Consider the following 17874-nt stretch of genomic DNA (forward strand, 5'->3'; position numbering starts at 1 on the left):
CCCTCCTGCACCACACTTATATATGTAGCAAGCCCCTTAACCCCGCCCCCCAACCCCCCCGGGTCATGTGACGTCATCCCACGCATCCAATCGAATCCTCTTTGCGGCCGTTAGGAGCGCTCTAGCCGTTGGGGATGGGGGGAGGGGGGAGTCACGTCATCCCCCTGTTGTATATATAGGTGTTATGAAAATTGATGAAAATAATGAGAATTAAATGAAATTTGCATAATTTATCCGAAATTATGTTAATTGTGTAATTATGCGCATAAATTATGCTGATTCGAGAGATAATCGTATTAATTTATGCGAGTGGGCATGGTTATGATAATTCAGGTCATTATGGATTATAAGGTCGAGCCTCGGTGACGAGGATTGTGTTATGATTTGGAATAACGCAATTAATCGTATGCAGTGACGCAGGCGTTGTGAGCGTGAATGAGAGAGAGTCGATTCCACTCTGCTCTTTAATTCCGTATTATCGATAAGGATACGATTACTCTCGATTGAACATTATGAATTATGTGTTATGGATTATGTGTGGTGATAGTGTGCTTATGATAGGTCCCCAGGATTCAGATCTCATACGCAGAACAATATTATGCAGAATTTCAGGAAGAATCACACACAAACCTGCTTTGATCAATTTTATTTTCTAGCTAACTTTAATTTTTGGATAATATGAAAACTCAATCTCGGGATGTTGGAATTTCAACACAGCGTTAACATGATACCATCACGATTGCGTTGTTTCACCTCGATAGCGGCACCTGTGGTTAATTCCCGACGCGTAACGCAATCGATCGGTTGTTGAGAGAGAGATTAAAAACAAGCGAACTATTCTATCAAAACCTTGACCTTATAATATGCAAACTCGTATTCTTGAATGATTACACAACACGGCACTCGGTCTTTGATTCGTATCCAATCCTTAACACATTCTGATATGCGAAATTATTATGCTTGAAATCGTCAGCACAGTACCACGGCGATGTTCGTTCATTGATTCATCAACGATTATGCAATTAAAGCGTTCTACTGAAATAATTATGATTGCCTCATCAACGTAACTCAATGGGTGGGGATGTTTTTCGTTATCAGCTAATAGTTGACGCAGTTATCATGAGTCTTGTATGTTTAATGGGAGTGTTGTTGATTTCTTGCGTTGAGCAAACGCCTAGGTTGATTTCCTTGCCAAAAAAAATGTTTGTTCGTTGTGTAGCGGTGGGGGAGTGAGAAGGGAGTGTGGGGGAGGGGCATACGAACGACTGCCAGTTTCTGTCCACCGCTGGCTGGATGAGTCAGCACGACGCTCGCCGTCGTCGCGCCGACGACGGTGACGCGAAGTTGCGTGCTGTAGCACGCTGGTGGCACGCTGTTGGCACGTGCTGGTGCTGATGCTGATGGCACGCTGGTGGCGCGCTGTTGGCACGCGCTGGTGCTGATGCTGGTGCTGATGGCACGCTGGTGGCGCGCGCTCCCTCTCCTTGAAGATGCGCGAACGCGCCCGTGCTGATTCGCTGACAGCAGTTTCCTCCACTGCTGGATGAGCTACGCCGGCGCGCGCTCTTTCCGCTGCTGTAGTATCTGACGCTGCGCTCGCCGGCGACAGGTCAATTTTTTCTTCTGCTGAGTGAGCCGATTCGCACGCGCTCTCTTTGTTGAGGTTGTTGGCGGCTCTCTGACAGCAGGTTTCCTCCACTGCTGTATGACTCAAGTCGCACGCGCTTGGTCACTGGTTAGCTGAAGTTGTTGGCGGCTGCCCAAGCTTTTCCGCTGCTGGTTGAGCCACGTTGCACGTGCTTTCTTTTTGGAGATGCTCGAGCGCTCTCAGCGCTGATTCGCTGATAGCAGTTTCTCTCCACTGCTGTATGACTCACTTTCGTTGATACATGGCGACTCATGCGATCCTCGCTACTCAGCGAGGCTCGGAGCCAGCCGCTCCATGCGACTGCTCGTCCTGTGGACGTCTTGACTCGCTGATCTGTCTTCACTCTTGACTGTTGACTTCTCTGACTTTTGAAAATGCGGCTGACCGTTATATTCAAAGACAATTCTCTCTGCGCAGTGGAAAAGGGGGGGGGGGGGGTGGGGTTTGTGTGTGTGAGTTCGTGTGTGTGTACAGATGGCTCTCGCGCTCTTCGGGAGAGACAAAGGTGGTCGGGGTTGCTTGGGATATTGTTTAAACTCTTTCGTAAGTTTGCCCGTTCGCCTCATTCCTTCTCGAAAACCTTTGATGTGACTGTATTTTGTCTCCAAGCTTTGTTTTAAGAGTAAAAGTATTAAAGGTGAAAATCATTTGATAGCGAATTAATTATTGGATAATAATTCACTGATGTATCTGGTGGCCTGGTCTTAATTGGAGTGAGCACGAGGACCGCTAACTTTAGCTTATTCTTGTTATTGCATTTTAAATTTTAACTGTTGTTTAAAAAAAAATGGTTTAACCCGTGGGCGTCCTCATTTCTGGCTTGCGGAGGGCTTCCCTCTGCGTGACCTCCCTTAGGGCACATCAAACTCTTGTTAATCTGGAGATCTTCGCAGATAGCTGCTAACATCCTCGCTTCGAGAGTTTTATTATTTCTTTATTTATTAATGGCCTGTTTATGACCGACATCTGGTTTTTCGTGCGCCTGGCTTACGGGTTTTATTGATTATTTTTTTCGTTTGTTAAAAAAATATATGATATATATAACGGCAAATATTATTGTTAATATCAATTTTCGAAAAGGCTCATATACAACAGGTGGGGGTTGTTGTTTTTGTTACCAGGCGAGACTGAAGAGAAATTTAATTTGGTTTTTTATTTGAGTTTTGCCAAGTTGCTGCGAGATGTCGTCGGCTTAGACAGCTTGGCGCTTCTGTGTAGAGTAGTGAGCGACTGGCAGGGGAGCGAGCGGCTTGTGTGTTTGTTAAATCGTGAGAGACGCCTAATCCCCTCTCTCGGACGGCAGAAATCGCCCCGTCGTTTATACCATCTGTATATGTTTCTCGCCATTGCCTGTGGGGTCTTCAGCGGGTCCATGTTTTAGGAGAAGCGTTTGTTCGAAGCAGTCAAATGTTTCCAAAAAAAATAACCCAATTCGTCAATCCAAGACCTGCATATTAAGTTTGCGAAAACGCCGTTGCAGAGCAAATGTGTCCCACTCTCCTCTTTTCGAACTTCGGCAGCTGGGCCTTCATCTGCCTCTTGAGCGCGCCAGTTGCACCGCCTGTACAATCGCTAGCCGTGCCACTGCCATTTCCGGGACCGACGCCGTGCACACGCACGACCGTACTGACGGCGGACTGCGCTCGCGTTCCCCCGGACGCGGGACGGGTGGTTCGTGCGGGAGTATGGGCGGGGGACTGCCCGGCAGCTCGCTCAGAAACACGCCGGTGGCCGTCGCGGGGTTCGGGGCCGTGGCGGGTCTGGCCGCGTTGGGCGTTCGCAAGATCATAAAGTATTAAAGCTTTCGTGACTGCATAAAATTACTCATTGGTTGAACACGAAATGTAACACTCTTCTGAAATTCGTGGTCCGCCAGGAAGTGTCTAGCTGTGTTGTTGGCCTGACTGGATGTGCTTCACGTAATATTTTTCAGGTTTGTCGTCTCTCATCTTTTTGCTGTATTTACCGCCGTGATTTGTTCTTGACACCTTATGAAGATCGCTTGCGTTGTGATCGAAACGTCGTGATTGTTTTTTGTTTCAATATAATCTTATTGTATTTCTACATACATTTGCAAGATCCTCGGCGGATTCTGCTGAACCTTCCAAGCGGGACTAGGCCCCAATCGTGTCCGGCTCCCGTGCACGGCGTGCCCCACGGCGTCGTCGCCTCCGGCCGAGCTAAACGGAGCACCGCTACCGCGACCGCGGGGAAAAACATCGAGACTCTGAACGGACGCGGCACTCGTCCCCCCCCTCCCCTGCAAAGTTAAATTGTGGTGCTCAACGTTACCGTGGCGGTGGAGTCTTTGCAAAGATGCAGCTTGCAAATGCAGCTTTTTTGTTCTTTGGTTCTTTCGGTAAAGTCACGTAGAATGAGAATAAAATAATAAATTGATAAAATAAAATAACACAATAATATTCTCATTCTACGTGACTTTACCGAAAGAACCAAAGAAGATGAATCCTTGCAGTCACGAAAGCTTTCAATTAAAATGCAGCTTTTTTGTTTTGCGTGCCGATCTTCGCTGTCCCGTTAAGTTTCCGTTTCGTTAAAACCTGCCGCACGGGAGCGACGGGCCGCCGGGGTGCGTGGTGCCAAACCGTCGGTCGCGTTCTGTGGGGCCTGTCGGTGCTTTGTTAATGTTTTGAACCTCTCTGTGCGAGCGAGGCGTTTGCGTCTTTCCCAGCGAGAAAAACCCGACGGTCGAATGGAAATTGCTCCTGTTGGACGGCAACTGTTTTACTTTAATGGAGTCGTTAAATTCACGTTAGTCTGGCCTCAATGAGGCAGCATTGTAAGCGTTGGTAAAATTGAGCATTTCGGAAGCACTTATGTAAATTTTATTATTATTTTATTTAAATACAATTTCAGGACAGGGTGAAAGATTACAAACGTGTTAACGCGTGCGTTACATAGTTGCTACCGCGAACACGGCGAGGAATTGAATGACGCTTGCCATCACGGCAGCGTTTTGGCCATAAACAGAGCAATCAGTTCTCGTTGTTTTGGTCTTCATGCAACTCGAGCAAGCGGGAGTTGAATTTGGCAGCGGGCAGCAACAGCCGCTGCAGCGCCTTGCGTGAAAGTTGCAGGGTAGCAAAGCCTCAACTTGCAAACATATACGTTCTAGACTGTTCATATACGTTCTAGGCTGTTCATATACGTTCTAGACTGTTCATATACGTTCTAGACTGTTCATATACGTTCTAGACTGTTCATATACGTTCTAGACTGTTCATATACGTTCTAGACTGTTCATATACATTCTAGACTGTTCATATACGTTCTAGACTGTTCATATACGTTCTAGACTGTTCATATACGTTCTAGACTGTTTATATACGTCCTAGACTGTTCATATACGTTATGCGGGTGTTTAACCCACACAGTACCCCGGCGTTGCTACGACGACGCGCCACAGTAGCCACCATACACCCCCTGCACGCGCGCCACTCTAACGACTCGGAAGACCCTGGCCACTCCGAGGACAACCAGGATCTGGCCTGGCAGGTTGGCCCAACCCCCCGGGCCGAGATTGCTCCCCTGCATGATGCGTTACATGTGCCTTGGGCAGATTTACCTAAGGGGGAGGCCGATCAGCTGTGTGGGTTGTTACGGGAGTACACCGACGTGTTCAGCGAGCACGATTCAGATGTAGGCCGAACAGACCTTGTTAAGCACCAAATTGACACAGGTGCAGCCCGACCGATCAAACTCCCCGCATACCGGGTGGGTGTGCCCGAACGGACCCAGATCAAGGAGGCAGTCGTGGACATGCTACGTGATAACATAATTCACCCCTCGACGAGCCCCTGGTCTGCCCCGGTGGTGCTAGTGACGAAACAAGCAGTCACCCTCGGCGACGCCTTCCCCATACCGCGCATCGACGACACCTTTGACAGCCTCGCAGGAGCACGGTATTTTTCCACCCTCGATCTGGCGTCCGGGTACTGGCAGGTGGAGATGGCGGAGGAGGATCGGCCGAAAACCGCGTTTACCACCCCGATGGGGCTGTTCGAGTTTCGAGTGCTTCCGTTCGGACTCACTAACGCGCCCGCGACGTTCCAGCGGTTGATGGAGTTGGTAATGCGGGGCTTACAGTGGGAACAGTGCCTGATTTACCTGGATGACGTGATAGTGTTCAGCAGATCTCTGTCCGAGCACTGGTCAAGGTTGCGAGAGGTGTTCCAGCGACTACGAGCAGCCCATCTCAAGCTCAAGCCGCGTAAGTGCTACATTGCGCAGTGCGAGGTAGGGTACCTCGGACACCGAGTCAGCGAGGCGGGGGTGCGCACCGATCCGGAAAAGGTGCGCGCCGTAGTGGAATGGCCACGGCCCAGGAATCTGACGGAGATCAGGTCATTCTTGGGACTCGCCACCTATTATCGTCGATTTGTAAAGGGATTCAGCGAGATTGCACTTCCCCTCACCCAACTCACCTCCCCTAAGAACCCCTATCGATGGACGGAGGCCTGCCAGACGGCCTTCACCGCCCTCAAAGACCACCTCACCCACACCCCCACCCTAGCTTTCCCAGATTTCACCACGGACTTTATCTTGGACACCGACGCCTGCAGCAGTGGGCTGGCCGCGGTGCTGTCACAGGTGCAGGGTGGGGGGGGCAGATGGCGCAATGGCTGGCGCAGTTGCAGGAGTACAACCTGCAAATAGAGTACCGAGCTGGGCGTACGCACGCAAACGCGGACGCCTTGTCGAGGCGGCCCGCGGTGTGCGCCGAGACAAGGTTGGAGGAAGTCTGCCCGTGCTTCACGGGGGGGCGTTGCCGGCAGGTGGCAGGCCCCCAGGAGCGCACCGAGACTAACCCTCCCCCGGTGAGAGGCAGTGCAGTATGTGCCACAGACACCCCGGTAGGAGGAACCAGGGACCTGGCGGACCACTCGGCGGGCACGGGGCCCACACCCCGGGGCCCGACGGGTCGCGCAACCCCACCCGATCGGATCCAGGAGGACGTCGGCTGCGCCTTTCCGGGCCTGGACGACGTGCAGCTGAGACGGACCCAGCTGCGGGATCCGGATCTGGCGGCGGTGGAAGCGGCCCTACGGGAGAAGAAGGACGCCCTACCAGGACCCTGGAGTGGTTTGTATGCCCGGTTGTGCATGCAGAACGGGGTAGTACGAGAGCTGACTGAAGCCGGCCAGCCTGGGTGCATCTGTGTTCCCGCCCAGGTGCGACCCCAGCTGCTAAGACTGGTGCACGACCACCCGCTCGGGGGCCATGATGGGGAATGGCGCACTCGGGAAACCCTGCGTCGCCAGTATCTCTGGCCCAAGTTAGCACAAGACGTGCCCGCCTGGGTACAGGGCTGCCGCGCGTGCCAGCAATGCGGGCCGAAACCAGCGCGATACCAGGTACCCCTGAGACCGTTCCGCATCAGTCGAACGAATCAGCTGGTTGGGATCGACCTGCAAGGGCCATTCCCGCGATCCCACCGGGGCAACCGATATATTCTCGTAGCGGTGGAGTACTTCACACGCTATCCCGTAGCGGTGGCCATCCCCGATAAGACAGCCCTCGTAGTGGCCCGAGCGTTCGTGGAACACTACGTACTGAAGCACGGGATCCCCGAACGAGTCATTACCGACCAGGGTAGTGAGTTCGAGGCAGAGCTATTCCAGGCGCTGTGCCGGGAGTTCGGGATCCAGAAGGACCAACTACGGCGTACCACCCCCAGGCAAATGGGATGGTAAAGAGGATGAACCAGACTCTAGCCGGGAAGCTTAAACGCATGGCGGCCCCGAATCAACGGGACTGGGACGAACACCTCCCCTATGCTCTGTTCGCCTACACCACCACGGTACACACATCTACGGGACAGACCCCGTTCCTAATGATGTTTGGTCGTGAGTCTCGCCTACCCACAGATCTGCTGTTCGGTGTCCCTCCGCCGCAATGGGAGGAAGGGAGCCGCCCCGTGGAGCATCTGATGGAGACCCTACGAGGAGCGAGGGGCCGGGCCTACCCGCAAGGCGAGGCCGCACACCAGAGGCAGGAGCAGGGGACCCGACCCCGAATGGAGCCCTCCTTCTACTCGGCGGGCTCTAAGGTATGGCTGCACACCCCTCGCGTCAGGGCCGGGCAGGCGGGGAAGCTAACCACCTACTGGCGGGGACCCTGGACCGTGGGACGACAGATCTCCCCCTGGACGGTACTGATTCAAGGGGGGGAGAGAGGCCGGGAGATGGTGGTCAACGTCCGGCGACTAAAACCATGAATCGACTCCCTTTCATTCATGCTCACAACACCTACAGAACTGCATACGATCAATTGCGTTATTCCAATTCATAACCAAACCTCGTCACCGAGGCTCGACCACATAATCCATAACGACCTGCATTATCATACCCACGCCCACTCTCATAAATTAATACGATTATCTCTCGAATCTGCATAATTTATGTGCATAATTACACTGATTAACATAATTTCGGATAAATTAGGCACATTTCAAATTTCATTTAATTTTCATTATTTTCATCAATTTTCATAACACCTATATATACAACAGTAGGGTTAGCGGTTAGGGGTTAGGGTTCATTTGGATTCGGGGTTGGGAAAGGGTTAGGGGTTAGGGTTAATTTTTAGGGTTAGAGGGTTATGCTTAGGAGTTAGCGTTCGGGGTTATGGTTAGGGGATAAGGTTAGCTGTTAACGTTAGCTGTTAGGGTTATGGGTAGGGTTAGAGGTTAGGGTTAGGGGTTAAGGTCGGCGGTTAGGGTTTAAGGTTAGGGGTTAGGCACATCTGCCAAAAAACATTGCCAAGCTGCAGTGTGTACAAAATTATTTGGCAGGCGTCATGACGGGAACTGCAAAATCCGACCATGTTTGTCCAGTGCTCACTGAACTGCATTGGCTTCCTGTTCCCGAACTCATTCATTATAAGGTTGCACCCATTACATACAAAGCGCTTGCCACAAATGAACCACAATACCTTGCTGGTATCATCAAAAAGCATAAACGCTCATGCAAACTCTGGTCATCCTCGCACCAGCTTTTGGCTAGTCGTCGAATAAAGACGGTCGCTGCATTGCACGTTTTCAGATGCACTTCTGCAGCCATCTGGAATGTTCTTCCGATATTAGGAAGTTACTGGAGCTACGCATTTTTAAAATCTCGATCGAAAATACATTTTCTTGAGAACTGCTTTTGTGCTTAGTTTGTTGTCCTTCCCCCGCACCTCCGATGATCATGGATGGCTATGTACGGTGTGATAGAAGTTCAACATACACACCAACATGGACACTCGCTAAATAACCTAAACAACATGGACACTCGCTAGATAACCGAACGAACATGGACAGTCGCAAAATAACCTCACCATCATGGACACTCGCTAAATAACCTAACCATCATGAAACACTCGCTAAATTAACTAACCATCATGGACACTCGCTAAAATAACCTAACCATCATGGACACTGCTAAATAACCTCACCATCATGGACACTCGCTAAATAACCTAACCATCATGGACACTCGCTAAACAACCTAACCATCATGGACACTCGCAAAATTAACTAACCATCATGGACACTCGCTAAATAACCTAACCATCATGGACACTGCTAAATAACTTAACCATCTTGGACACTCGCTAAATAACTTAACCATCTTGGACAATCGCTAAATAACATAACCATCATGGACACTCGCTAAAATAACCTAACCATCATGGACACTGCTAAATAACCTCACCATCATGGACACTCGCTAAATAACCTAACCATCATGGACACTCGCTAAATAACCTAACCATTATGGACACTCGCTAAATAACCTAACCATCATGGATACTCGATAAATAACTTAACCAACATGGACACTCGATAAGTAACCTAACCATCAGGGACAACTTGCTAAATAACCTAACCATCATGGACACTCACTAAATAACCTAACCAACATGGACACTTGCAAAATGACCTAACCAACATGGACACTCGCTAAATAACCTAACCATCATGGACACTCGCTAAATAACCTAACCATCATGGATACTTGCAAAATAACCTAACCATCATGTACACTCGCTAAATAACCTAACCAACATGGACACTCGCTAAATAACCTAACCATCATGGACACTCGCTAAATAACCTAACCATCATGGACACTTGCAAAATAACCTAACCATCATGTACACTCGCTAAATAACCTAACCAACATGGACACTCGCTAAATAACATAACCATCATGGACACTCACAAAATAACCTCACCATCAGGGACACTCGCTAAATAACCTAACCATCATGGACACTCAATAAATAACCTAACTATCATGGACACTCACTAACTAACCTAACCAACATGGACACTCGCTAAATAACCTCACCATCATGGACACTCGCTAAATAACCTAACCATCATGGACACTCAATAAATAACCTAACCATCATGGACACTCAATATATAACCTAACCATCATGGACACTCGCTAAATAACCTAACCATCATGGACACTCGCTAAATAACCTAACCAACATGGACACTCACTAAATAACCTAACCAACATGGACACTAGAAAAATGACCTAACCAACATGGACACTCGCTAGGGATATTAGGGCCAGGGATATTAGGGCCAGGGATATTAAGGCCAGGGATATTAGGCCCAGGGATATTAGGGCCAGGGATATTAGGTCCAGCGATGTTAGGGCCAGGGATATTAGGGCCAGGGATATTAGGGCCAGGGATATTAGGGCCGATTACGTTCCGCGCTGCTTTATTCATTGGTGCGAGTTTTATATGTGCGTTGTTTTTGCCGTGGTCTATCCACTGTTAGATGAAAGCAGTCCGCCTCTTTTTAACGACCTTGCGACTCGCCTGTTTGTGTTGCGCGGCGAAACGATTGATGGTGACAGACGCCTTCGCTGGGTTGCGAGTGTGGCTTAGACGGCCACGGTGTCGATCTATTTCATCGGTTGGACGAGCATGTATTCAACCCGCCACCGAGCTCGCGCAAGTAGCCGGTTTGGCTGCAGGTTGCACCGCAAGTGATGGCGTCTTAAGAAACCGCGTGTCCAGCAGCTGTGGACAGAAAACGCCATAAGCATCATATAGGCCGCGGGACTCGGTTGGGGATCGGTGCAGTAGTACTACCCTTGTACGGTGCTTGTGATGCCTCGACACCTTCCAACTTGGTGTGGGAGAGTAGCAGCAGCACGAGACGTGCGTGTTGGCGCGGTCATTCTCTGATCCAGCAGTGTATTGACCTGATGACTGTTGGCGTCCCAAACCTGCTTGGAGAGTTGCCGCAGGTTTCCCTTCAAAAATATTCCTCGCTGGGTTCTTGATTGGTTTTATGTGCACATGGCTCAACACACGAGACCAGGCATCTGAATAATATATTTAACGTTTTTGTGCGGATTTAAATAATTTCCCGAGTGTTGACAATGTTTAATCTCCGTACAGGTCTTCTTGGATTAGATCGCGTAAATATGCAAATGTATCGTTAAACCTGCCACCGGCCGATTAGTAAGGTTTGTCACGTAATCAGAACATGCCAATTCGTTACTAGTACGGCACAAATCTGGTTGTCACCTGATGAAGCTAGGTGTAATTACTGGCAAAACGTCGTACTCAGATTGTAAATGTTGTGGCTTGGCTCTCCAACACTGATGTGCTGTACTAGTATACTACACAATACACTACACTATACAATACACTAGTGCTGTACTAGTAACGAATTGGCATGTTCAGTTTACGTGACAACCCTTACTAGTTGGCTGTCGGGTGGTGGCGGGTTTTATCGACACTTTTATATATTTACGCCATCTAACCCAAAACACTCTACTATGGATGATAGTGGTCGCGAAAGCCTACGTGTTAAACTTAATGTTTAATCTGCAATGCAGTAAATTGCCGATGTGTAGGGTATTCCACGCCACCAGACCTTAATGTTTACTGTTGTACGTAAACCGTTCTGGTGGTGTGGTTCGTTAAACTATCCTTTAGCCTTTGTCTACTGCGACCTATTCGATTTTGCCCAACCTCTTCGTGCTGAAAGCGTGCCATAGGTAATTGTAGACTTATGGGTGGCAATTGTTCTTATAAGGGCGAGTAAAATATAAACTTGAATATTGTTTTGTTTGGGAAGTCTGTCGTAATGTGACCTTGGTGCGAAGCATCTGAGCGGATATAAAACGCTGCGTGTCCAGGAAAATGACGTTTTGTGTGGTCTTTGCTTTCGGCTCTCTTTCTCCGTTAGGCAAAGCGCACGAAGAAGGTTGGCATTGTGGGCAAGTATGGCACGCGGTACGGCGCGTCCCTGCGTAAGATGGTGAAGAAAATCTAGATCAGCCAGCACGCCAAGTACACGTGCTCCTTCTGCGGCAAGGTGAGGGGCGCCAACCCACGTGGCAATAGGGGCACGTCTGGGCGTTATCCGGTGGCTCGCGCTGGTTGGGTCAAGTTGTGAGTGCCAGCCTGCAAAGGTCAAGATTGCAATTGGGTGGTGGTCGTCACCGGCAATGGTTGCCTCAATAGGTTTTTTTGCGAATAAAATTGGGCCTGGACTACTGTCCTTGGAGTTGCAGGGCAGAAAAAGCAGTCTCAGGTACGACTGCCTCGACCCTTAAACCGACTACAATAACAGGTCATCGGCTAATAAAGCAAGACTTTAAAGGACCGATAAAAAGTTAAACGTCGTTACCCCAAGGAGTGGCAGTGGCTGTTTCTGTCTGGGTAAATGGGATATGGCTTATTTCAATTTTAATTTCAGACGTTACACGTGACTAACCCAGGGTTTTGTCGCCTGTGTACACCGATCACTGTTCATTAAACACTCTTCTAGACATTCTCATTTGCTAGACACAACTCCCATCGCTTCCTCTGCCCTACCAATTTGCCGTGGTTGCTCATGATAAATGCACTACCAGTGAAGATTTCCATCCACAATTCCCATAAATTGCCCTCGTGTTGTCCTTAACAAATTGGGGTCCTCGTGTTTTAGTACACGCACACGTGTTGTGCTCACGCTTGTTAACTGTGTGCCTTGACCGGTGATTTCCGCTCAGTGTACCTGTGGTGCTCGTGTTGTCCTTGTGAAAGCCAGACCAAGATGAAGAGGAGGGTGGTGGGCATCTGGCACTGCGGCTCGTGCACGAAGACCGTGGCAGGAGGTGCATGGACCTACAAGTACGTCTTGCACGCTATGTTGAGCCAAAGCCTAAGATGCTTTTACCGTTCCTTATCGTTTTCTGTAATATTTTCAAAGGTAATTATTTTCAAAATGACCAAGGTGTGTATTATTAGGATGAAGGTTTAGAAGTGTTTATTACGATGTCACCCAATGTGTGTAACCGCCCGTTCCTCCTTCAGCACGACCTCGGCTGTCACAGTGAGGTCTGCCATCCGCCGCCTGCGTGAGCTGAAGGACCAGCGAGGGACCCTTCCCACACTGCTCACACCACCGTCCTAGCACACCAGGGAGATCACAATAAAGTGTATATGAACCAGCATCAGTGCCTGTGCGTTTTTTGTTCTGTGCAGTGTGCTCTTCATTTCTGCATCATTGCTCGCGAATTGGGAAATGACAAAGCACCATTGCTGCCACCCCCCCCCTCACATCGCTAATGCCCACTTAGTGACCAGTGATGCTGCGTTCATTCACATGGTGCCACTTGGGTGAGCTGGTGCAAGGCATCTCAAGTTGTACTGCAGAGTTGTATTAAGTGTTGAGGACATTGGTAATGAACAAGTATTTGAAACATCACAAACCAACACGTTTAGATTTTGTAATCAGGCGAGGGCAGGAGGCAAGGCCCCGCGTGGCTAGGCCCCGCGCTGTAAAGTTCCAACCTGGACATCGATTCCCATGCTCGCTGCTACTCAACTGACATCCCTACGAGAGCTAGGCTCTACCTTGGTAAACAACAACAACAACAACCACCACAACCACCACCACCACAACGATGAGAATTTCTCACCTCGGATTTCAGTGCAAGCGCGCACACGGCAGCTTCCTGTTGCCTCGCGACAGCAGTAAGTAGTATGACGTCACTTCCCTCCCACGAGCGGCTCTCGAAGTGAATAAATTATGTTAATGAGACCAGACCATACGTCGAGGGATGGGGGCGTGGGCGCTGAACCCGTCGCAATAAATTCGCGACGGCTTTAACGAACACATTATGTTAATGAGCCGCCAGTCACTGGGCGTAGCTTTGCCCAAATAAGGATTGCCACTGGACCGATATCGGCAGTGACCCAGGCGGAGGTGACGTCACGCTCAAGAGCTCGGTGGACGGAGGAGGGGTGAATACCTTGGTGACATGACGTCACTAGCAAGGTACACCTCCCCCTTGCGTTTCACGCCGATGAGGTATGGCAGAGTGGTGACGTCACAGAGTTGGAGTTTAAGTTGATTTAGATTCATTTTCTACTGCTCCCTCCCTTGGGTGTGTGAGCTCAGCAACAACAACGTGGACATTATTGTGTATACACTGTGTGTGTACACTGTGTGTGTGTACACTGTGTCACTGTTTGTGTGTACACTGTGTGTGTACACTGTGTGTGTGTACACTGTGTGTGTATACTGTGTGTGTGTATACAGTGTGTGTCCGCATTGAACCGAACCCCCGGCAAGGCCATCTACTTAATGACGAGAGAAATAAAATCATCTAACTCAAAACACAACACAATTCAAAGATGTTTCATTCTAAAACTTCAAAACGGAGCATGGGGTACTTGCGTGAATGCGTCCTTCGTGTGCAAATGTTGAATGCGTCCTTCGTGTGCAAATGTTGTGACTTTCCTGGCCTGAAGGCCGTCAACGTGTTGGACCTTTATTGGTGCACAGCGTCTCAACAACAGCAGTGGGGTTTGCTTCAACCGATGGTTACGAACATCCAGACGTGAATCAGCAAGGACCATATCTAGTCCCAGTTAGACAAAATCAACGTCAACACGTAAGACAAAACTACAATTTGTGTTGTAGAGAATGTACCTCCTCCTATACGTGTAACCTTCAAGTGGTATGCCTTGTAACTGATGAATGATCCGAGCGTGCTCCCTATTTCAAGGAAAATGAGTTGCTCCAGAGGCAAACGCTTCGTGAAACACAAAAGTACCCTTTGACCTGTATCACAAGAACAACGGGTCTCACCTGACTTCTCTGTACAGGTTACTTCCAAAACACACACACACACTTTGTCCTAACATCACTTATTCAATGTGTGACCTCAGACAAAATGATACATGTACGCGCACAATCAGACAAGTATTCATTCTAAATCATTGACGGGCATATTAACAACATTGAATTACTGCAGCGAAATTGACTGCATCACGTTACATCGTATTAACAAGAAGTAATTTTACAAATACGCACCGTCTGCTTAACAGTGTATGTACAACAAACTATTGTTGCGTCATTCAAAACGAGAAGGCCGTTGCATGCTGGCGTCTGGGTCAAAATGTAGCAAATTCTAAACATTACGCTACAAATAATAGATCACGGCGTTTCGAATGGCAACACAAGCAATCATCATCAGGTGGGACAAGCACAGCAGCAATAAGAAACTGCTGGAGTAGGCGCCTACTACTTCAGCAGTTTCTCTTGCTGTGGTTGTCCCACCTGATGACGATTGCTTGTGTTGTGATCTAAACGCCGTGATCTGTTATGTTTCTACCCACGTGGTGACTTTACCGAAAGAACTCAAGAGTGTGGATTCCTGCAGTCACGAAAGCGTCGAATCAAGATTGCCTATAAACGACACAACTGAGATGACGCATCAATCATCGCCCCCTACTGACAGGCTCTTGTTCACATGCAGGCCGGTGCAGGGCCACCACCTTGTGCCACACAGGGGCAGCTGCTACTTGGGGATGCTCTTCGAGTGCTTCAGACGAGGTACAAAACTCCCGAGTTGCTGAGGCAGTTAAGCAAGCACCGTGTAAATGCAATTATTATGATAACATAGTGAATGCTTGGGGGCTTATTGTCTCTCGCTCCTGGTGAGAGATTGACCCAACCCACAGGTCCACAAAGACTGGCCGCTCTTACTAGGAGCAGAGTGTTCAACTTCACGTTCTTGTCATTAAAGGCCTGTGACAAAGGTGCATCTATTGTAGCGACATTGTCTCTGGCTTACACATCTACCGGGTCTCCACTTGACTTTGTATTGTCTAGGAAGTCCACCCACACCTCCACTTCCACAAACTGCTGGGAGTTGCCTCGCTCTGCCTCACAGTCAGAATTCTCCTCCTGCTTCACGTTGCCTCCATCGATGTGAAGGTCCCATTTTAGAGTTTCATCTTCTTCACATTTCACCTTCACTTCTTCACTCTTCACCATCACCTCTTCCCTCTTCACCATCACTTCTTCCCTCTTCACCTTCACTTCTTCCCTCTTCACCATCACCTCTTCATATTTCACCTCGATACCTTTAAAAGTGTCCAAGCTGGGATTTTCTTCCGGGTCTTGTTTCAAGAGGGATGGGCTTATTGTGGCACTTTGACTTTCACAAGCTGATTTCAGACTCCACTCCTTGTGGATCATCTGATGCTTCTGTGTTTTCCGGTGTTCTATAAGATGTGGTTGCTGTGCAAACGCCTTCCCGCACGGAGTGCACCTGAAGGGTTTCTCTCCCGTGTGTGTTCTCTGGTGTATTACAAGAGAGGATGAAAGTGTAAACGCCTTCCCACACAGAGTACACTTGAAGGGTTTCTCTCCCGTGTGTGTTCTCTGGTGTGTTACAAGATTACATGACTGTGTAAACGCCATCGCGCATATCGTGCACCTGAAGGGTTTCTCTCCCGTGTGTGTTCTCTGGTGTTTTACAAGATCAGATGACTGTGCAAACGCCTTCACGCACATCGTGCACCTGAAGGGTTTCTCTCCCGTGTGTGTTCTCTGGTGGTTCTGAAAAACTGATGGCCATGCAAATGCCTTGTTACACACAGTACATTTGAAGGGTTTCTCTCCTGTGCGAGTTCTCTGGTGCCGTGTCAAATTTCCAGTCCGGTCCGTGCTGTATGCACGCCGGTCGCATTGTTGACTTGTCGTACCGAGCTGCGCTGAGTGCCTTTGCTTCATCAGACCAAATCTGCAGAGGAAGCGTCAGCCGCAGACAGAAAAAAATAATATCCACACCATCTACACGTCAGGCACAGAGGAATGCACACGTGACTTACACGTCTATACTTATTAATATATTCATGATGTAGTGAAAAGTTTCCCAAATTCATCAGATTTGATGAACGTGCAAACGCCTTCCCGCACAGAGTGCACCTGAAGGGTTTCTCTCCACGGGCTGTTATGTCACACAATGAGAGGGAAAATGTCATTAATATGCCTGGAAGCCTTCATATCTTCAAGATGAATGTTAACTCAAAACTCTAAGCACACAATTTCGGCTGTCTGGCTACAAAAGGAATATTTATGAAAGCTAAATTCAGCTGACATAGCAAAGGGTGTTGAAAACAATACTTTTTGATTTAAAGCTTTCGTGAGTGCAGTAATTCATATTCTTAGCTCTTTCGGTAAAGTCACGTTGAGGGGAAACAGTAAAATAATACAATATATATAAAACAAAAAAAATTATCATGACGTTTCTACCATAACACAAACGGTCGTCATCAGGTGTGAAAAAACCAATGGCAAGAAACATTAGAAAGAAGTGTCGGTTTGCATTAATTTATTAATTCTTAAAAAGGTGTATTTACTTATTAAAAAACCATCAGCGCCATGCGCAGCGATTTGGCAGTTTATTTAGAAGGACTAGTCCATCTATGTTCTGAAAAGAGGAGGGGGGAGACGAAAAATTAATGTATGCTGTCTGAAAGCCACCGTAAGCGTGAACAATCAATTAAGACCTGAAATGGTTTATCAAATCCTTCCAATGATTGCTAAGCCAGAATCCATCTTCTCGGTTGAAATTGTCTCTGTGCTTGTATATGTGGATAGCCTCATGAACGAATCTCTCATGGTAGCCAGATGGCTTACAAAGAACCTCTGTCTTGGAAAAGTCAATGTCATGTGAGCCTACTGAATTATAACAATGATCTGCCACGGCCGAGGTGTTGGTCCTACCGTGTTTAAGGTCTGCTTCACGAATGCGGTCCGAGACATGGCGTTTGGTTTCTCCAATGTAACTACTACCACAGAGGCAACTTAGTTTGTAGACCCCAGGGTACTGTATGCCCGGAATCACATCTTTTACAGACGGAACCAGATCACGGATTTTATGTAATGTGTTGAAACGGAC

General features: G+C 48.5%; 1 pseudogene; it reads left to right on the forward strand.

The window, feature by feature from the left end:
• The first annotated feature begins 3333 nt into the window (after positions 1–3333).
• LOC142919846 (large ribosomal subunit protein eL43-like) lies at positions 3334–13126 on the forward strand (annotated as a pseudogene).
• Positions 13127–17874: the final 4748 nt, after the last annotated feature.

Source organism: Petromyzon marinus, unplaced genomic scaffold, assembly GCF_048934315.1.
Source record: "Petromyzon marinus isolate PM22_M1 ecotype Great Lakes invasive population unplaced genomic scaffold, UKy_Petmar_22M1.pri1.0 PM_G_Scaffold_64, whole genome shotgun sequence".
In the NCBI taxonomy this organism is placed as follows: domain Eukaryota; kingdom Metazoa; phylum Chordata; class Hyperoartia; order Petromyzontiformes; family Petromyzontidae; genus Petromyzon; species Petromyzon marinus.